The sequence below is a fragment of the Papaver somniferum genome, unplaced genomic scaffold (assembly GCF_003573695.1).
Source record: "Papaver somniferum cultivar HN1 unplaced genomic scaffold, ASM357369v1 unplaced-scaffold_10, whole genome shotgun sequence".
Taxonomy (NCBI): Eukaryota; Viridiplantae; Streptophyta; class Magnoliopsida; order Ranunculales; family Papaveraceae; genus Papaver; species Papaver somniferum.
The window spans coordinates 12,390,905-12,409,745 of record NW_020618825.1 but is presented as its reverse complement, the minus strand read 5'-3'; the positions used below and the strand labels follow the sequence as shown (position 1 = coordinate 12,409,745).

The window sequence follows — 18,841 nt, the reverse complement described above, 5'->3', positions numbered from 1 at the left end:
TGTTTTTTCCAATTTTTAATTTTTTTTTTTTTTGATTTTTTTTTTTTTTTTTTTTTTTTTTTTCAAAAAGAAGGAGTTCTTGTTTTCAATTATGGCATATTATCAAAGTATCTACTTTTCACCCCCAAACCTAAACTGAACATTGTCCTCAATGTTTCAAAATATGAACAAAATTATAATACAACATATGAAGATGATCATGTTGAGTAGAGAAAAAGGAAAGAGAATACCCGATTTCGGCGAAAGCAATATTAGAACTCCGTTATTCAAGGAAAAAATCCAACATTTTTTCAGTTAAGAGTCACATTGGATTAGCAAAATATGTACAAAAGAAACAAAAGATTTATCTAGAATATTATCTACTGGATTATATAAAAGAAAATTCACCATACACTAACAATCTAAAGAGTTGAGGATCAACCCAAAAGACGGAGTGTAGACATTTCAACAGCTTCACACAATAATAATAGGAAAGAAATGCAAGTGAGGCTGTGAAACGAAATGAGCTACCCCCAAACCTGGATTTTTCAACGGACAAAATTTTGGAAACAAAATCTCGCAGTTTTGGGGGTTCATCATGCACAAGGTCTAGCTCGAAATGAACTGTGCTAGGGACGGGCAAACATGCTAATTCCAACTGTGGCTCCTCAAAGATATTATACTTAGATGCAAAATAGTCCAAAAGGACTTGGGAAGCACACAGTTCCAAACCTAGATTAGGGACTCTCAGAAAAGTCGGTTTGACAATATGGGTACAAACCAAATCTAGGTTGGGTGGAAGGCCATCAGATTGTGACTTATGTAGGAAGATAGGCACATCATTACTAATCACATCAACATCTCCTAAGTCTTCTACACGTGTCACAACATGCTCACAATCATCAAAAAAATTGGCAAGATCACAATCAGAGTCATCAACATCATCAACAGATTTATTCTCATGCATCGGCAAATCAGGAGAAATATCACAATGTGACCTAGGTAGAGAATCAGACACATCAAATATATTTTCATGCATATTAGCATTAGTGTCTACAGAAGATTCAACTATTCCTATGTCATGCTCATCTTCACAGAATAATTGTACGAATCCCATGTCAATATCAAAATCATATGAATTACAATGAGTATTAGAAAAAACAACATTCATGAAGGTCGAGGGCGAGAAGCCATATGTTTTTGAACCAACAGGTTCCACAATATTTTCATGTTCTTCTAACATAACATCATAATCATCATCATCATCATGATAGGGATTTTGCAATCTAGGATAATTTTCAATCCTAAGGTCGGAGCTATCACAAGAATAAGACTCTAACTCATGGGGGTGACTCATACCATGTGGTGTTGTCCCTGTTTCCCTAACAGATTCCCATTGATGGGTTTTCTCTGCAATCTCAGCTAAAAATTTCCATGCATCATCCACGGATTTATCAAGAAATTTACCATTACACGTAGACTCAACCATGGTTCGAGATCTAAAGTCTAGTCCCTCATAGAGGATGACGACAAGTCTCCACTTCTCAAATCCATGGTGCGGACATTCGCTCAACAAATCATTAAAACGTTCAAAATATTGAAAAACAGTTTCCTCATCCAATTGGACAAAACAATTGACACTTTGACGAATAGCGATGGTCCTATGATGTGGAAAGAATTTTTTGAAAAATAGATCTGTGAGTTGGTCCCAAGTGTTGATTGATTGTGGTCTCAAACCGTAAAACCATGTTTTGGCCCTTTCCTTTAGAGAAAATGTAAACAAACGCAATTTCAGAGAGTCTTCGGAAATATGATCAGGTTGCATAGTCCGACAAATTTGTTCAAAGTCTCTTACATGAGTATAGGGGTTCTCAGAATCGAACCCTCGAAATATAGGAAGTATTTGTATCATGCTTGCATTTATTTTAAAAGGGTTATTGGTTTGAGGTAAGACAATACATGATAATGGAATTTTTATCGTGGGATACATGTATTCATGGAGAGCACGAGGTTGGCCCATATTGAAAAGACACAAAGCCCACTATTTGGTTTTAATGGGTTTTCAAAAATTTGGTTTTTTATGGGAAAATTTTGGTTTTGATGGGAATGAAAAACATTTGGTTTTTTATGGGATTTGAAAACTCCTTTTGGTTTTAATGGGATCAGGCTCAGCTAACTGGTTCAAATTTTCTGTGGGACAAGCCCAGCGAACGGCCTAGAGATTTGAGTACAAGGCCCAACTAACGAGTTCAGGGAACCAAGCCCATGAATGCACGAGGCCCAGCTGGGTATTTGATTTTTGGGCTCTTAGAGAGCCAAAGTGCGAGGCCCACTTGGGCCTAAAAACGTTTTTCAAATTTTTGCTGGGTCAAGCCCACAGTTCAGTTCAAATTACAAACCCAATAGAAAATGGATGAAATTATTACAAGCCCACAAATAAAAAATGGAAGCCCACAGGTTGGGTTCTCTTAATGGGTTTAGGCTTACTTGCTTAAGCACAGCCCAGCTGCTCAGTTTGGTTGCAAAAGCCCAGTTGGGCTTTGGATCATCCTAAGCTTTTGTCTTTGTTGAGGCCCAGTTGGGCTTGGCTTATGAATGGCAGCAGTACCACTTCAGGCCTAGCAGCAGGAGCAGATCAGCAGCAGCAGCAACATCACAACAACAGGCTTTGGGTCAGGTCACACAGCAACAGGTGCAGAAGGCAGCAGCAGGCAGCAACAGGGAAAGTAACAGCCTCAGTTCCACCAGTTCACCAGCAACAGTAGAGGCAGTGCAAGCAGCAGCAGCACCAGGTTCAAGGCAGAACCAGCAACAAATGTGCAAATGGGCTAAGCAGTTCACAGCAGTGCACTAAAGCAACAGGCAAGAAGATGCTCTGATGTTGTGCAAGAACAGCAAGCAAACAACTAGATGAAGATTGCAAACATCAAGAATGCAATGTAAACAGAAAATGATGCAAGTGCAGCTGCAAGCTAAGAGAAACAGCAAGCAAATGAGCAAGGAAAGAAAAACAACAAGGATATGTTACAGGACTTATGATGCAGGTGACTTAAACTAAATGTGAGATAAAACAATGATGCAATTGACTGAAAAGCTAAAACTACAACTAACAGTACAGCTAACACATATATACAAGTAGTATGCAAATGATGCAGAACTACACAGTTGCAGTAGCAATGACTGAAAATAAAAAACTAAACAAAATATGTACATGGTAAAGTAAAGAAAAAGAAAACAACAATGGCACCGCTACCGAGTCCCCGGCAGCGGCGCCAAAAACTTGGTGGGTTTTATAAACAACCTACAAATTGACGTGCAAGTATACAGGGTCAATTGTAGCTAGAATGGGAAGAAATGGAAAGTCCACAGGGACAAGGGGGAGCAAATGTTGTTTTCTAGCTTCTCTAGCTGCTTCCTAAGCTAACATGGAGCTGAATGGACTGATGTATGAGAGCTGAATGGGGGCAGTAAACAGTGAGTGAAACAAGTAAAGATTGTGGTGTTAAGACACCACTGTGAGCATGAGGGGAAAACAAACAGTGAGCAATGAAGGTAAAATAAATGAAAGAAAACAGAAAACAAGCAAAACAGTTGAAGATGGAAGTGTATGGAGATGGATGAGAATTCTCTTTCACATAGCTAGTTCACCTAGGTTAAATCCTTGTCCCTAATGGAAAAGAGGGTCTAGTTCAAGCTAGTCTCTTGGCCAGGGCAATTCATGTGGAAAGTTATCTAACCTAAAATCCTTAGATTAACCCCTAGAATTGCCTATCTGATTAAAGCATAAACAATCACAGGTCATTTAGGTTTCTAGGTCTCTAACTAATATGGCTGGTTAATCCCTTAGAACTACCACTAACCCCTAGCATTAGTGGTCTTTTTACAGCACCACTAATCACAAGTCAGTGAGGCTTTTAGGAATTTAGCTAGCCTAGACTATTTTGAGTTCTACAAGAATCAACCTAAAGGCTAACCAACATGGCTTAAGGGTCTTCTCACCCTAGTGGTGAATTAGAACATGCTGAAGTTAGGAGTTTTCATGTTTGTCAAGCATTAAGACTCAAAACAAGAACATGTGAGTCAAACAGGGGAATTACATGAACATTAACGTACACAAGAACATGAACATAACATCAGACCAAAGTTTAGAACACAAGAACAAAATTTAACAGTGAAGAACATGTACTGATAGTATTATGGAATTGAAATTGAAATTAAACATGAAATTAACCCAATTAGGGGGTATCTCGGATAACCCAAGAACAGTTTTAACATCCTACATCAGTTTCTATTTATAGCTTACATCAAATTCCTAATTTCTAAAAACCCTAATTTTGAAAACCCTAAATTGATTTGGGGAAAATCAAATTCTCTCACCCATGTGTGAATTCTGCTCGACCCATGCCCTGTTGCTGTTCCCTCTGCTCCTCCTCAAGTCGAACTGCTCCCAATTGTGTCTACTGATGCCCTAGCTTTTCTCTTTCTTATCTGTAGCACCTAGGGTTGATGCTAAGAACAAGAAAGGGAAATACTAGGGAGCTGGATGATGGTGATGGCTCTGATTTGGTCGAGAGAATGGAGATGGTGAAGCTCGAGGTGGTGATGGAAGAGATGGTGGTGATGGAGATGGCAGAGTTTTCTCTGCAGACGGAGTGGAGGAGAAGAAATCGATGTTTGGGAAGAAGGGTGTGTTTGGTTTAGGTCGATGGGTTCGATGGCTAAGGTGTTGAGCGGAATCATCTGAAGTTGATGCACAGCGAGGATATCCGTTGGATAATCACTTACTAATTGAATCGAACGGCACGATGTAAACAAGCTCTGAGCGACCGTTGGATTAAGTGATACAACAAAGCTGACGGCTCCAGATGGAGTTAGGTGCTGTAGTGTTAGACAGGAGCTTCAGACTTTGATGTACGGCGATGCTGCGACCGTAGGATGCTGAGATGATCCAATCTGACGGCTAGAAAGGGAAACAGGTATGGATATAGGAAATGGATTTGGGTGAGGGTTTTGGGCCTTGGGTATGCCAAGCCCATATCTTATTTAAGAACAATTCTTCATCTTCAAGCCCACTTCTAGTTGATCCGGCTCTTGCAAACATCATTCTTCGCTTCCTCCTATCGAGAGTCTTTGCCGTTCCTTTGCTCTTTTCGCTCCGTGAGATAACCAGGCTTTATTTAGTACCTAAAAATGCAAAATTAATCAAGAAAAGTATTTATTCTTGAAAACAACGAAAACACATAATATGGGATAAAATGTAGAATTAATGCACAAAAGATGAGTTAAATGCCAAGAAAAATATATAGAAATATGCACTTTTTAGCACTCATCAGTATACTTTGTTTCAAGGAATAAGGACTTATACATATATGTGTTACCACACAATGCTTATATCCAACAATGGTTATATAACCGAAAGTCTCATTTCAATCATTGAAACATTTTTCAGAGGACGTTATATAGTTGTTATTCACAAACTATTTTTCGTCAAATCCATTAATTGAAACATAACATGACTTTGTCACTAGGTAAACATGAACTTGGCTAAATCGAAAGCTTTACCAACACATATTTCGAGAAATAGATAGGAGAGATAAACTCGGCTCGAAATACCAAATGTGTATAATCTAAGTCTATATAGCAAAACGACTTTTGTCTCAAGATAAGAGATAAATAGACTTTTGAGTGATAGATAAGTTCAAGTCTCCACATACCTTTTAGTTGATGAAGATCCACCAGTTCCTTGAGTAGTCCTCGTCTTGTATGATGATCGTCATGGAGTTCTTGAGCTCAACTACACTTTCTATCCTAGTCCGAGACTTTAGCTATAGTAGACTAGAAATCAAGACTTATAGTTTTGATCACTAACATTGACAAACATTCTTGAGATAGAAACACATACGAGTTCGACCGAGCAATGATCTAACAAAGCTAATTAACGTGTTGTGCCGTGCTGGGATAACTCACGTGATGGACGGCTGTCCTCATGCTGACATGGTCAAATTTACATCTCTATCTGCAGGCGTTGGTTCACCTTTGTTAGAGCACTGCTCGATCGAACTCGCATGCGTTGCTATCTCAAGCATGTTTGTCAATGTTAGTGATCAAAACTATAAGTCTTGATTTCTAGTCAATTATAGCGAAGTCTCAGACTAGGATAAAAAGTGTAATTGAGCTCAAGAACTCCATGGCGATAATCATACAAGAAGAACGACTACTCAAGGAACTGGTGAAACTTCATCGACTAAAAGGTATGTGGAGATTTGAACTTATCTATCACTCAAAAGTATATTTATCTCCTATCTTGAGACAAACATCGTTTTGCTATATAAGTTAGGAAATACTTGCAACGTAAGTCATTATCATCTATATAAATAGATGTTCTTATTGTACGATGTAACACACAGAAAAAGAGATTAATAAAATCAGTTTCTCTCAAACCCTTCTTTCTATACCTTAACCTAAACCTAAAATTGACTTGGTATCATCCTTGTTTAGATTCTCCATGTCTTCCGCAGCTTCCTCTATTTCTACAGTATCAATCGTTCTTCATTCATCTCAATCCCTGATGGTTTCTTCTGTTTTCTCTCAACCTCACCATATTATTACTGTTAAACTTGATGAAACCAATTATTCTCTATGGCGTACTCAATTTCTCCCATATCTTCAAGGTTATGAACTCGATAGTTTTGTTACCGGCGCAAATCCTTGTCCCTCTCCTACTATTCCCAACAGTGAATACCCTAATCCGACCTATGCTCCCTGGCTCAAACATGACCGTATTCTTCTCGAATGGATTTTCTCATCTTTAACTCCTGCTGTTCTAAGGAAAGTACATCACCTCACAAGTTCCCATGTTGTTTGGTCTTCCCTTGAATCTCTTTTTGCTTCAAAATCAGATGCGCACATTCATCACTTAATAACCTCGCTGCTGCTGAAACTACAGTTACTGAAACTGAATTGCGCCACTGCATACTAGCTGGTTTGGGTTCTTCGTATGACTTCATTTTTACCTCTCTCACAACTTCGATGGGGACTATGAAGCTTGAAGACTTCATCACGTATGTTCTAACTTTCGAGTTAATTATTGAACAACATAATAAAATATTAAGTGCTCAACATGTATCTAATGTTGCATCTTCTACGAGATTTCCAGCAACCAACTCTGCCGCTTCTTCAAGGCCTGGTGCAGGAAAACAAACTGGTAACACTCGTTCTTCTGTACCTTGTCAGCTTTGTGATAAACCAGGACATATAGCTCCTCTCTGCTGGAAAAAATTTGACCGCGACTTCCGTCCGCAACCACCTCGACGTCAATCTTCTTCAGATTCTCCATCTTCGTTTGCTCCTCGTGCTTACCTGGATCAAGAACCTAAATCAACTTCTACTGCACCTTGGTCCCTGATAACGGAGCAACGGATCACATCACCAATGATTTATCACAGCTGCACCTTTCGTCAGAATACAGTGGGCCTGATCAAGTGAAATTGGGTAATGGTTCTTCAATACCAATATCTCGTACTGGTTCTTCTATTCTGGGTACTCCTGATCGTAAGTTGCATCTTTACAACATGATTTATACTCCTCAAATTTCTTACAATTTGTTATCCGTTTCTCGTTTAACAACAGATAACAATGTATTATTTGAGTTTTATCCTTATTTTTGCCTTGTGAAGGATCGATGTACGGGGAAGGTTCTTCTGCACGGAATTAGGAAAGGTGGCCTGTATGAACTTGACGCTTCATCAACCTCTCAAAAAACTTACGTTGGTGAACGTACTAGTTTACACAATTGACACTCTAGGTTAGGCCATCCTATGATGCGTACTGTGCGTCACATTATTTCTAGATTTTCCCTTCCTGTCTCTAGTAATACTATCAGTTTTTGGTCCTCATGTCATGAGCATCATAGTCATAAATTACCTTTCTCTTCCAGTACGACTAAATATTTAAATCCTTTAGATTTGATCGTCTCTGATGTTTGGGGACCTTCACATATTCTATCTAATGAAGGTTATCGATATTATGTTATTTTTATTGATGCTTATAGTCGTTTTACTTGGATGTTTCCTATGACTCATAAGTCCGATGTCTCTTCTATTTTTCTTATATTTCAAAAACATGTTGAGAATCTGTTTGATAGAAAAATCAAAATTTTCCAATCCGATAATGCCGCTGAATATCGTAAGCTCACACCTTACCTTCAACAAAATGGCATTTTTCATCGTTTCTCTTGTCCATATACATCTGAACAAAATGGTTTGGTTGAATGAAGACATCTTCATATAAGAGAAACTGGTCTCACTCTTTTGTCTATGGCATCTGTCACATCCTCTTACTGGTATGATGCTTTCTTTACTACATGCTATTTGATGAATCGTGCTCCATCCTCTGCTCTTAAAAATATTTCTCCCTATGAAGTTTTGTTTGGAAATCCACCGGATTATACCTCATTCTGTGTTTTTGGATGCTTATGCTGTCCCCATCTCCGTTCCTATCGTTCTCATAAGATGGAACCATCATCCTCAGCATGTGTTTTCATATGTTATAGTCCTTCCCATAAAGGTTATAAATGCCTACACAATCCTACTGGTCGTGTTTATGTTAGTCTCCATGTGACTTTCGATGAGACTGCTTTTTCCTTTGCTGTGCCGACGACACCATCTCTGTTACCTAATGATCAGGTAAAATCTTCACCTTTACATGTCATTTCGGTTACTATAAGTACATCGCATGAGTTTATTCCTTCAAATGTATCTCCCACGAATGACGTATCACTTCCCGATAATTTACCTACTGAAACTACACGTTCTTTAGCTGAACCATTGAGTATTACATTGCCGTCTGCTGCATCACCAACTGCACCTGCTCCTACCACTGATGCTCCACCAACTGCAGATACTTCACCGACTATACCTTCTCCAAATACTACTTCGGCTACGTAAGTGACTGGTCATCCCATGATAACTAGAGGAAAAAATGGTATTTACAAGCCTAACTCTAAATATGCACTTGTATCGGATTTTGAGCCGACTTGTTATTCTCAAGCTCAAACTGATCCAAATTGGCGCCAGGCATCTGACACTGAATATAATGCACTACTTCAAAATGGTACGTGGACTTTGATACCTTATGATCCTTCCATGAATATTATTGGGTGCAAGTGGGTTTTTCGTATTAAACGTAGAGCTGATGGAACTATTGAACGTTATAAAGCTCGGTTAGTCGCCAAAGGTTATAATCAACAAGAGGGTATTGATTATGGAGAGACATATAGTCCAGTTGTTAAACCTTGCACCATACGTACTATTCTTAAATTGGCTCTTTCTCATAATTAGTCTATTAATCAGTTTGATGTTCAAAACGCATTTTTGCATGGAAATCTTGATGAAGAAGTTTATATGAAGCAGCTTCCAGGTTATGTTGATCCTAATTATCCTACACATGTGTGTAAATTAAATCGATCTCTCTATGGATTGAAGGAGGCTCTTCGTGCATGGTACCATCGACTTAGTACTTTCTTGTTGTAGAATGGATTTGTTACTTCAAAATGTGATTCCTCTCTATTTATTAGACGAGATGATACTGGTGTTGTTTTTCTACTTGCATACGTGGATGATATTATCCTTACCGGCTCCAGCACAACAGGATTGGAATCTATTCGCACATCCTTGCAAAGTGAATTTGCTATCAAAGATCTTGGTACTTTATCTTATTTCCTTGGAATTGAAGCAACACAAACATCATCTGTATTATTTCTTACTCAAAGGAAGTACGTTCATGATCTTCTTGTCAGAGTTAAAATGGATGGTACAAAACCAATTCAAACTCCATTAAATACCACTGGTGATATGTCTTCTGATCAAATCACACTGCTTATTGACGCTACTGAATATAAAAGTATAGTTGGCGCGTTACAGTACTTGACGTTTACTCGCCCTGACTTGGCTTATGCCGTTAACAAAGTTTGCCAATTTATGCACAACCCTACTGAACATCACTGGAGTTTAGTGAAACGTATTCTACGTTTTTTAAAGTATACTTCTACATTTGGTATTCATCTTCGTCCAGCAACAAGTTTACAATTATCATTTACTGCCTATACAGACTCTGATTGGGCTGGCTCCTTGGATGATCGTCGATCTACTAGTGGATATTGTATCTTCTTAGGAGGTAATATTATTTCTTGGAGTGCTCGAAAACAAAAAACAGTTTCTCGTTCAAGTACCGAAGCTGAATATCGTGGTCTTGCTATTGCCACTGCTGAGATTATGTGGATTCAATCTCTTCTTTCAGAATTACAGGTATCTACTAAATCTCCTCATGTGTTATGGTGCGATAATCTTGGAGCAACCTATCTTACGGTTAATCCAATATTCCATGCTCGAACAAAACATATCGAAATAAATTATCATTTTGTTCGTGATCAAGTTGCTTTAAGGAAATTGGATGTTCGTTTTATCTCTTTGAAATATCAAGTGGCAGATATCTTCACAAAGCCTCATTCTAAAGACATGTTTATTCTTCTCAGAAACAAGCTTACAGTTCAAGATGACCCGTTGCGCTTGCGGGAGGGTGTTAGGACAACATCTGTAACGTAGAGTTTTCTATATATGAATGTTTTGGAATATATTGTAAAGAGACTGTGCATTCTAGGAAGTCTTAAGTTAGGAAATACTTGCAATGTAAGTCATTATCATCTATATAAATAGATGTTCTTACTGTAAGATGTAACACACAGAAAAAGAAATTAATAAAATCAGTTTCTCTCAACCCTTCTTTCTATACCTTAACCTAAACCTAAACTTGACTAATCCTAAATTTTTTACATGAGCCATTTTTAATAAAAAATACTCATAATAAAAATATATATTCTATTACTAATAGATAGATGTCATTTAAAAGTAATTTTTAGACATGTCTATATTCGTCATTAGTCACATTATAAAAACTTCAACATGACAATTTACTAAACAGAATTTACAGTTTATTGGTTCCACAACACTTTACATATTATAATTTATTAAACGTTTAACTATTTTATTTTTACAGCACAATACCCAAAGGCACAGCACATCATAACAATAAAGTATTTTTGTAAAACTCACAGCTTGGAGCCTTATCTTTTTTTTTCTCATCTTCTTCTTGCTTGCAATTTTCCTCGTGTGCTTTTCGGAACATTTGCACGAAGGTTGTTAGAGTGGTGGTAACTGACATTTCAGATAAAGAACTCAGTAAATGAAGAGATAAAGCACCAAATCCATAAATAATATAATCAAATCAATAGTAATATATTTTGATGATTGAAGGCCAAACTGTAAGTCTGTAAGCTTCCCAAAATATGAACTACTATGTACGACTATACCCTAACAATTAATAGGATGAACCTCCCTGTCAATCAAGTACAAGAGCCAAGCACAGCAGGTAACATCAAGATGAACTAGCAAGCACGAAAAGTAATGCCCATCATTTACTAGATTAAATTTTTTATCGATAAAAGTAAAATAAAACTACTACTTCAAATGGGTGGTAAGGGAACATTTACCTTTGTCAAATGCGTCCTTTGCAGGTTCTTTGCCAAAATAAGCAACTAGTGCATCTGCGTTGGTGCCCTGTTAACCAACCAAAACAAGATGAAAGTAATCAACTAAATTTAGTTTTTGTTATTTTAAAAAAAAAAGTCAAACATACCGTTTTTAGCTTTTCTTTTTCTTTTTCTTGTTATCCTTTCTTTTTTCTTCCGTCTCCTTCTCCTCACCACCATTACCACCAGCAACAACAACAAGTCTCCACGAACACGAACACCAGCAGCAATACCTCCGTGACCTCCACGAACACCTCCGTCTCTCTTCTATTGTTTTATTTTCAGATCCATCACCAACAGTAGCTCCGCCACCACCAAACCAATCGCTATGTCCAGATCTGTCACTAACAACACCTTTATTTCATCCATGAACACCTCCTTCTCTTTTCTTCTAGTTTTTTGTTCAGATTTATCACCATCAGTAGCTTCGCCACCACCAAACCACCTGTTATGTCCAGATCCGCAGCCAATAACACCTTTGTATCCTCCATTAACACCACCATCACTACTTCAGCCTCCTCCTCTATCATCTAAAACCACCAATACCTTCAAATCCTCCACCAACACCTCATCCTCCTTTTATCCTCTACAATCAACAGAGTACTTGCAGATCCTACCTCATTCAATTCTCTACAACCACCAAAACCACCATCTTCTGATGTATCATCACCAGCAAATGATGATTCATCTTTATCGTCGAAATCAATATTTGTGTTGGGGAAATGATAGATTTATGTTGAAACCAAAATTGGTTTCATCAAATTCTAACAGTTTTGGTTGGTGAAAAACATTAAGTTTATGATGAAACCAAATTTGGTTTCATCATAAACTTTCCTATTTTCTATCATGAAACCAAATATTTTAATGATGAAAATTAAGTTTATGATGAAACCAAATTTTGGTTTCACCTGATTTTTGCCTAGTTTATTCGGCCTGACTTGGAAGACAGTGTGTTTGGTTTCATCATTGAAGTTATGTTGGTGAATGACAATATGTGGGAAAATGATGAAACCTAATTAGGTTTCATCGTATTGTTTTTCATTTTGTTGAATATTGATCTCTATGAAACCAATTTTTGATGGTGAGACACAGGTTGATTGTTTTTGTTGAAAATAGTTTTAGTGAGGAGGTAATGGTAGTGGTGGTTGTGGCAGCGATGGAGATGGTGCGGTTGACGGTGGTGGTAGGTATCATCTTATTGTGTTTCATTTTTTCTTATTTCTTCCTTCTCCTTTTCTTATATAATGAAACCAAATTTTGGTTTCACCTGATTTTTTCCTATTTTATTCAAACTGACTTGGAAGTCGGTGTGTTTGGTTTCCTCATTGAAGTTGTGTTGGTGAAATGACTAAGTGGAAAAATGATGAAACCTAATTAGATTTCATCGTATTTTTTCATTTTTGTTGAATATTATTCTCTATGAAAACAGTTTTTGATGGTGACACACAAGTGGATATTTTTTTTGTTGAAACTAGTTTTAGTTGAGGAGGTAATGGTAGTGGTGGTTGTGGTGATGGTGGTTGTGGCGGCGATGGGGGTGGTGTAGTTGACGGTGGTGGCAGGTTTCATCTTATTGTGTTACATTTTTTTCTTCTTTCTTCCTTCTCCTTTCTTTTATGATGCATCTAATTTTGGTGAACCAATTTTGGTTTCATCATTTTTTCTGTTTGGTTTCATTATTTTTTTCTCATTTGTACTGATCAATGAAACTCATTTTTTGTGGCAATGGCGGCTGTTGGTGGTGGTGGTGGCCGGCGATAATGATGGTGTTGCTCGGCGGCGGTGGTGGTCGTCGATGGCGGTGGTCTATGGCGGTGGTCGGTGCAGTGGTGGTGGTTGGAGGTGATGGTCGGTGGACGATGGTGGTTGGCGATGGCGGTTGTGAAGGTGGTTGGTGGTGGTGGCGGCGGCGGCGATTGGCAGTGGCGGCGGCGAAGGTGCTTGATGGTGGCGGCGGCGGTGGTGGTCGGCGGTAGACGGAGGCAGTGGGCGATGGTGATGGTGGTCAGTGGTGGTGGCACGGTGGTGGTGGTGCTGCTAGTGTTGTTGGTGGTGGGTTGTTTGTTGGTGATGATAATATAATAAAATTGAAAGGTGGGGTTGATTTTTATTTTTGTTGAGGTGATTTAAACTACTAAAAGGATAATATAGAGATATTATGTTAAATAAGGTTTTTGTGAATAATTTATTTTGTTGGAGTTTTTTTGCATGGATACTGATACCTTTGAGGTTATAACTCGCGACCCGTTCTTATTCTTCGTCTGGATAACAGAACAGAAGGTAACATAAACATTTTAATACACAGAAATTGACTTCCCACCTTTTTCTTTTGTTTTTTTTTTCTGCTTTCAAAACCCATTAACATTTTACTTTTTGATCTCTAGAGTGGAAAAACTTATATGTTAAACGAAGTTTTTGTGGAAAAACTTATATGCGTATTCGGACGCACTATTAGCGACGCCCTCTTGCTGCCTACCGATCTAGATATACGCTATTAAAAGTCAACCACAGGTAGCTTGCACTGATTTTCACGTATTTATATTTGTCTGTACATAATTAAATCTATGACGATGACAATGGATTTTTAATATCTTATTCTTTAAAGAAATGAGGATTTCCATAAACCATAACTGATGAAAACAGCAGGAAAGAGCAGAGCAGTCGATTTAATTCTGGCTTCCACATCTAGATCTAGTTTTAGAGAGACTTTCAATACTACAAACCAAATCACATTGCCGACACTTGTTCAAAATGTTTATTTCACCGAGATAAAATGAATTTATTGATGGTTTTCCTCCTTTTTGCTGCATCTAGCAGGAGATAACATGCCACATGGCGTTGCAGAAGAGGAGGACGATGGTGATTATAACGTGACTACGCGTGATTGACCACCGGAGCCTTGAGTTATGGAGATCTGAATATTTATATCAACCAAACAACTTCCACAACAGGAAGAGCATGGAGGTGGTGGTGGGGGAGTGTTTCTACAACAACATTGCTCGAACCAAGAATAATCACCTCCCTCGTAGTCTCTACTGTGATCCTGCACTGAAAAAGTTGGGATAAGAGATAACTCTCAATTATTATTTCATGACCTTTTTTTTGTCCTATAACTAAGATCCCCAATTATTTTTCCCGGACCCTAATTTAGCCTTCATAATTTAGGTTGTGCCAAAATCATCATCTCCATTATCTTCCTTGTATGCACAAATATATATATACTCATGATAACAAATGCTCATTAATATTCACCTTCCCGTGCCACATGTTGTTCTTTTAGTTTCTTTTTGTTTTTCCTTTTGATAATTTTTCTTTTGATAAATTTTCAGCGGAACAGCGGAGGCGGATCCAACGTATAACAACTAACAAGGGTGCGCAAGTGCGACCCCTTGATTTTCAGAATATCTACTAACAGGCCTATTTTCCCAAGCCCAAACAAAAATTTATACCTAGTTACGCCCCCTTGAAGCCCAATTTAACTGTTAATACCGACTGATTTATTGGTCTGCAATCCCAAATTTAGTTCTTTACTATTATGTGCAATGGGAAAAAAAATTGGCTTGATCTTTTTGTTGTGTATTATTTTATTTGTTACCGACTGCCTAGAAATCCTAGATTTGCCAAACTCAGATCATATAATCAACGAGGCGTTGCACAAAATTTTTTCCATTACGAGTGTTAATAGAATTTTTTGTTTCTACAAATTTAACAGAGGTACTTAAGTTTTTTTTAGTAGTTTTTGGACTTCCAAATTTGGGCTTTAAGCGGCTGTCTAGAAAATGTGTTACCTTCGGGTCATTTAAGGTCATATTAAGAAGCTATTCGAATTTAAGCCTGGCATCATTATTAGGAGCAACCATGAAAAAATTAGGACCATTAATAAGACAAAATAGGGTCACCCAAACCTAAATTGAAGCCATCCTTATCTTTGATTTTTTGAAATGGCAAATATACCCTCCACAATCGATAGATAAAACTACAATTGGTAGTTTAATTTGGTCTGCCTCATTCTTTTTTCTACGAACCCCATAATCGGTAGTTAATTCCACAAGCGGGTGTGTTAGTATATACAATCGGTGGATATTCTCATAATCGGTAGTGTTGGTGTATACAATCGATAGTTAACGTTATAATCGGTAGTTAATGTCTATATAGTTGGTTTTAGGAAATTTTTTCCCATTATTTGGTTTTAGTTTTTGGTGGGAGAGAGAGAAGAAGAAGAGAAATAAGAAGAAGTGGGAGTTTACCATTTTTCTTAAATCAACAAGAAACATGGATGGGTATGAAGAAGAAGGTGAAGAACATAATATTGAAGCTTCACTACCGTTTAGAGAAGACGACTTGGAGTATATGTTGAATGATCCAAACTTTTGTGGAGAGGAAACCCTAGACAACGCTTTCATGGAAGAAAACGGAGAATCGCACGATATTGAAGCTAACGATGCATCTAACACACAGGTATTGTGCTAAGAAACTCATAACCCATTTTGTATGTGTTTGTATGAGTTTTTAAACGAGAAAATTTGATTTGTGCATGCATTGAATGCCATGAACTACCAGAATAGATAGATAATGAGGTTATATATCTACCGATTATCAAATACTGTGTAACAATATATCACTAATCGGTAGAATAGGGATCTTAGACTGCTACCAATTTTGAAAGCCCCCAAATTAAAAATTTCAATTTTTAATAATCGGTAGTTTGGCAAATTTACATTACTGCCGATTGACAAAGTCACCCCAAATACAGATTTTTCATAACTTCAATTATTGGTTTGTTTCATCTTTCACAATCGGTAGATTATGAAAAATTTTAAACCTCCGATTATAGTTGTCGCCCCAAAATAAAATTCTTCCCAAACTGTTTCTTTTTTAATTCTTCAAATCTCATAATCGGTAGTTGATTTTAGTTTTTCTACCGATTCAGTAATAATCGGGCGTATGACAAACACAAATGCTACCGATTATTCAAGTTTATTCATACAGAAACCATAAACTTTTCAAAGTATTTCATCGGGAGTTTATGAAATTTTTTTATCCTCCGATTGTCCATTAATCGGTAGTATTGTGTTATCTCGTGCTTCCGATTATAGTGGCCTAATTTGTTGTTATTGTTTGTAGGCTATTGTAGCGGTGGATGATAAATTTTATTTGAGGCCTGATACTTCTCACCACTATACAAACGATTTGGTATACTCATGACTACTCTTTTCTCTTATTCAAATAATATATGTTAAATGATTATGCTTATGAGGTTTGTTTTGTTATATGCGCATTTAGTCATTTAAAAGTAAGGTGAGGCAAAGGAATGGCTTATCAACAAGGCAAAGGAAAAGAGTTTAAGGAACATTTTTATAAAACAAGATATTGGTCTAGGCACAAGCATGTGCTATCCGAACTTGAAGGTGATCCGGAACCTAAGAGGTCGTCCAATAAAGGATCAAGGTGGACCAACCGCACGAAAAGTGAAACCAAAGGTCTCTACGGAGCCCTCTCAAGTAAGTCAAGATGAGGTGGTGGAAGAGGTTGTGTTAGTGGAGACCCAAACTAGCTCAGGAGTTGTTGAGAAAATGAGCGACTCGAAACTAACCCAACCAACAGAAATGGTAACTATAAAAGAGAAGTATGGTACTATTCGTTGTCCTAGGGATTTTCATGGAAGACCAATTCGATCAACATATACGATTAAAATAGCATATGGAACAACTCCCTCCACTCATTGTTCCATTTGTTTTGTCCATCGACGAGGTTGATGGGGATAGCGATTGTGGGTTTCACGTTGCTACGGAACAAACGGGTCACTTTGACGCGGCGGTTATCGAAGATGTCACCCAATGCCAATATTTAAGAAATAATATGGCGGTGCAACTAATAAAGCACAAGGATTTCTATACGAATATGATGAGGCGAGGAGATAGATACGACAAAGAATAAGAGTTCAAAGATTTATGTGCACTTGTAAAGTGCTGAAAGGGATTGAAGACAATCAGAGCCAAATATTGAATGACAATGCCTAGATGCGGATATATCCTAGCAGACGTTTTGAATTGCGTGGTACATTTTTTTGTTCCTCCTAAGTATGGACAATTTTTAACGTTTGCACCTACAAGGATGGTTTTCAATGAATCGGTTAAAGATAGAAGAATTGTTATGGCATTTGTGAATGAGATGCATTTTATTGGTTTAACAGTAAAGAGAGATTTTTCATTACCTCCGTTGAGTGGTTGTATGGATTACTTCCCAACAAATTATTGTAAGGATTGGTTGAAACAATATTATACCAACATGTTGGATTGGTATCGTTTCATGAACAACAACTATCCGGAAGGCCTACTCGAATTGGTCCCCTCGGATGATGATGATGAATGATCGTTATGTTTGGAAGATGTATTTTGAACCTCCCTTTTTGTACATGTTTTTTGTAAGAAAATGTGAAGATATATGATATAATCGGTAGTTATATCATATGATATATCAACCGATTGTATCATATTTTGTAAAGAAATTCCAATTTTTTGAGATATTCCAGAATCGGTAGATTACAATACATACTAACTTCCGATTTTTACCAAACTTTGTCAAAATAATAACAAAATGTTCCCAAAATCGGTAGATTACGTTATATACTAACTTCTGAATATAACCAAACTCTGAGATTAAAATTGGAAAATTTTCCCAGAATCGGTAGCATACATTACATAATAACTTCCAATTGTAACCAAAATCTGAGATTAAAATTGGAAAATTTTCCCAGAAGCGGTAGAATACGTTACATATAACTTCCGATTAAAACCATTTTTCCCTAAACTGTGACCACGGATTTAGGAATTCATAACTTCCATCATATACGAATTCTTCTCCTTTTTCCTCTAAGTAGTGCCTTTTTGCGTGTGTCTCCTACATAAAAAAAAAAAAACCAATACAAAAGAATACTAAGTTCGTATAGTTTAGCCACTCGTTGTTATGTAAAAGAAGTATGAAAATACTTACAAATTGTTGGATCGACAAGCTTAAGTAGTTAGTGTTAAAGATCCTCTTTTATATCGTTATGTGATCATTTACCCCTTTCTGGAAAAGTCGGAAACGATACCAAATTGGTGTTGGAGTGATCTTTGCTTTGGATTTCCATACTCTCACACAAATTGGTTATATATCCTCCCTCAAAAGATTTCGGGTGAGATCCTTCCGGCTATGAAATTTTCACGTCTTGTTTCGTGATATCATATTTTGACAATGACCAAATCTTTAGTTGCGTCAAACATTTCCGTGCTTGTA

The 18,841-nt window shown here is 37.4% G+C and overlaps 2 long non-coding RNA genes across 3 annotated transcripts; both read left to right on the top strand.

The window, feature by feature from the left end:
* Positions 1 to 13,568: 13,568 nt before the first annotated feature.
* Positions 13,569 to 15,864, top strand: LOC113326080. Of its 2 annotated transcripts, none has more exons than XR_003348276.1 (3): positions 13,569 to 13,843; positions 13,948 to 14,074; positions 14,378 to 15,864. It is a non-coding gene; the product is annotated as an uncharacterized LOC113326080 (long non-coding RNA). The 2 variants fall into 2 exon arrangements; XR_003348277.1 differs by having other exon boundaries at positions 14,381 to 15,862.
* A 105-nt stretch (positions 15,865 to 15,969) lies between these two features.
* On the top strand, positions 15,970 to 17,839 carry LOC113326554. Its single transcript, XR_003348386.1, has 3 exons — positions 15,970 to 16,021; positions 16,688 to 16,756; positions 16,847 to 17,839. It is a non-coding gene; the product is annotated as an uncharacterized LOC113326554 (long non-coding RNA).
* The last annotated feature ends 1,002 nt before the right edge of the window (positions 17,840 to 18,841 follow it).